The sequence below is a fragment of the Hibiscus syriacus genome, unplaced genomic scaffold, assembly GCF_006381635.1.
Source record: "Hibiscus syriacus cultivar Baekdansim isolate YM2019G1 unplaced genomic scaffold, ASM638163v2 tig00011761_pilon, whole genome shotgun sequence".
NCBI classification, from domain to species: Eukaryota; Viridiplantae; Streptophyta; class Magnoliopsida; order Malvales; family Malvaceae; genus Hibiscus; species Hibiscus syriacus.
The window spans coordinates 989,013-992,904 of record NW_024062256.1 but is presented as its reverse complement, the minus strand read 5'-3'; the positions used below and the strand labels follow the sequence as shown (position 1 = coordinate 992,904).

The 3,892-nt window shown below is 34.5% G+C and overlaps 1 pseudogene; it reads left to right on the top strand.

Moving 5' to 3' along the window:
• The first annotated feature begins 1,124 nt into the window (after window positions 1-1,124).
• Window positions 1,125-3,300, top strand: LOC120204964 (annotated as a pseudogene).
• The last annotated feature ends 592 nt before the right edge of the window (window positions 3,301-3,892 follow it).

The following is a 3,892-nucleotide window of genomic DNA, read 5'->3' as shown; positions in this document are numbered from 1 at the left end:
CATATAATTTACCCTTAATTATTTTCGGTATCTTTTCACTTATGTCCTAGGTTGATATGAATAACATGTTAGCAAACATGAATTGTCACATAATATCATAAGCAGGGGCAGAAGCATACGGTCCCATGAGGGACTAAATGCATACCTATTATTTTAGATTAGTTAGTAAATATAGTTCAATATATTAAAGGAAGAAGAAAAAAATAATGTTTTTTACATACCCGTCATGTTGAAAAAATTGTATTAAACCTTTTGGACCACTATTTATAAATTTATGAATCTCTCATGATCGTAAATCATTGGTCAAAGAACTCATTGAACTTGAGGATTACATTGAATACAATAATGGTTCAAGGGCCACATTAGATTTTGTAAAAAAAATTCAGGACCTCAGATACCATTGAGTATGAGTCATATAATAATAATGGTAAAGTATACAAATAGTCAATCGACTATAAAATATTGTTTTATTAAGTCATTCGACTATAGAATATTGTTTTATTAAGTCATTCGACTATTAAAAATTATAAAACAATCTCTCGATTATAGAGTGTTATTTTGTTGAGTCCACTGACTATCAAGAGTTATAAAATAGTCACCAAACTATTCATATGTTTCAAACTCATCATTTTTATTAAAAAAATGATGGCTATCTGTGTTTGGTGTTAACATGTTGATTGAGACATGATAAAATATTATCAAAAAATCATTTGAGTTGTATTTTATGGATCGATTCTTCATTTATATTATGTCATTGAATTTGTGCTTGAAATATTATATCCTCGAGTTACCACTTGAACATCAAATTTTTAACAAAAAAAATGATTTTAAAAAATATGAATAGTTTGGTGACTATTTATATTTTAATAGCCAAATGATTCAACAAAACAGTCTCCTATAGTTGGAAGACTATTTTATAAGTTTTAATAGTTGAGGGACTTTACAAATCAGCTCCTTATAGTCGGAGGACCATTTGTGTACTTTACCCAAATAATAATCGGTGATTTGAAAATTTGAATTTCAAAACTCTGACCTCTCCTAACAACTATAATAGTGGCTGCGCTTCGCTTCCACTTCCACTTCCTCCCTCTCTCACTTTGCCCCTGCGCTTTCAGTCTTCTTACTCTGTTTCGTTATTGGTTTAAAACCATAAACCCCGAAATCACATCCCAGTTTTTCTTTTGAGAAGACCAAATAGAAAGACAATTCAGCTGCCATTTCGTGTTTGATTTGCTAGAAAATGGCGGAAGCGGAGTTAAGCTATGAAGAAATGCGTAGACAGAGGTTAGAAGAGAACAAGAAAAGGATGGAAGAACTCAATCTCAAGAACCTCTCTCAGGCTTTGAAGATCAAGAGCCCCAAGTCATCTCCGGTGAGTGTATGAGATGACTGTATATGCATCTATCTCTATACCTTTTAAACTTATATAAACTCTGAATGATGCAGGGGAAGCCCCGGAAGCCTCGGAAGCGGGCGGAGCTAACATCGGTGAGAAGGTCTAGTCGCGTTGCAGACAATCCCAAACCAAACTACAAAGATGTAAGCTATCTCTGAGATGCGATTTACAAAATTACCTTTCAAGGTTTTTGTCAACTGTCGTAAACTAGTGCTGAATGATACTACTTCGTGGATTTAAATAGCGTCCGGCTATCAAAATAACGGTCACTATATAACAATAGTAGTGCTGTCCGAAATTGTTATTGTTCTGTTATGGTAAAATAAAATAAAAATCAACAATCTGCTGCTACAATTAAATTTTTATTACCACCGTGATACCCGTAATGATCACAATATCATCCGTTGCTTCTATAACCACGATAAATGCAATACAACTAAAAATACTGCCACAATTGTAATTTAAATCCTTGAATACTATTATCCCTTTCCAAAAATGCTTTTATCGGTGTACAAGGGTATTTTAGAATGTTTTTCTTTGTTGCTACTTGAATTCAAAATGATAAGTTCAGAATTTGAAATGTTCGAACCCGCAATGACACAATTGCAAGTCTATGTAACATATTGTTAACATTTGAATGACAACGTAACCGATGACACAATTTCTTGATGGTTGGCATGGCAGGTCCCTATTGAACCTTTGGAGAGACTTGGAAGGTTAAGCTCTAACCGGATAATTCATATATATTATTGTGTGTTTGAGTGGAGTTTCTTACTTTCTTAGATTATTTCAGCCTTATATTGTTTACTATTTCAGGAGCCACAGCCGGAGAGATTTGCATAATCGAGTTTATGCTTCAGCTGAAGAAAGAGCTTATGCGATTGAAAGAGCAGAACATCTCGAATCTACTTTAGAATCCGAGTATCCGAGTTTTGTGAAACCCATGCTTCAATCACATGTAACTGGAGGGTTTTGGCTGGTAAGATTGTTGCATTGCATTCCAACTCTTCCATCTTTCTTAATCCTTTGGCTTTTGTTAAATAAGGAAAGGAAATTAAATAAAATTTTGGATTGTGACATATTGAACAGGGTTTCCCCCTCCATTTTTGCAAGGAAAACCTGCCTCATCATGATGTAACAATGACTTTGGTGGATGAGGAAGGGGAGGAGTTTGAAACCAAATACCTTGGGGAAAGAATGGTCTTAGCGCTGGATGGAGAGGGTTTGCAATCGACCATAATCTAGTTGATGGGGATGCTTTAGTATTCCAGATGGTAGCTCCCACTGAATTTAAGGTGACCAATTATCATCCCCTCCCAACTTCTATTTCATGCTTGAACACCGATCGCTCCTATAAGACTACCATAATTTCTTACTCTATTCTTGAATATGGTACAAGTTGTTAATTATGCTCACACTGTTGTTCCATAGGTGTTCATTATCAGAGCATATGGGTCAGAAGATGATAGAAGTGGACAAGGTAATGATGAAGAAGTAGACGAAGAAGATAACAAGGAGGTGGATGTTGAGCCAGACGTCCAGAACAGAAGATCTAAACGAATTCGTGCAAGTAATTACTTTCCACTCAACTTTCAATTTACTAGCATGTTCTTCACTTTATTTATCAATGAAGTTGATATAAAATGGGAAAATTTTGATTAATTGAATACTATGGAAGTGGTTGTCTGATTTCAAATCTTTAGATTAACATTTTGATATTGTTAAGCTTAAACTCTGATTCATAAATGGTTTTTGCAGGGAGATAGCGAAGCCATGCCATGAAACAGAACTGATTTCTTTTATTTTTAGTTAAGAGGGTAAAGGAAATGCAGACATTTAGCTGATGATATATGATTGTCACCTTAGGTTCTGCACTTCAATTGTTAACAGTGTCTGATTTCAAAACTCTGATTGTAATGTGTTCCCCTACTTGTCCTAAACCTTTTTATTAAAATCAACTGACCATCTTTGATATAACTTATTGTTTGAGGTTGGAATTCCATCTTCACATCATAATTTAGCCATCTGCTGTTTGAATGTTGGATCGATGCAAACCGTCACCAGTAATGTTAAATGGAATCAAGACCTAATTGTGATCAAGTGAATGAATTAGCAGCAAATAGTTGATGCGAATTTTAGCTCACCTTGCCTCTACTTTTACCTCCATGGAGATGCTCAACAGCATCTGCAACAGAATGCAAACCTGCAAATCTTTTTGGATCTAGTTCAACCTAATACAATTGAACTTTAGCATGTTAGGAACTCAATTCACAACATCAATATTTTTAAAGTGTTGGTATCTATTGTACTCTAAATAAAAAATTTGTATAATCAAGATCGAAGGGTGTATTTAGTACCTTAAGTTTTCCTGAATAATAAAGATAAAATAGTCTATCCAGATGTTCTTTCCATAAATAGCTATATTGTGGCAGAGAAAAGCCAGCCTGAAAGCAAAAGCATTTGCAAAACAACAAAATCACAAGAAATCCTCAGCCG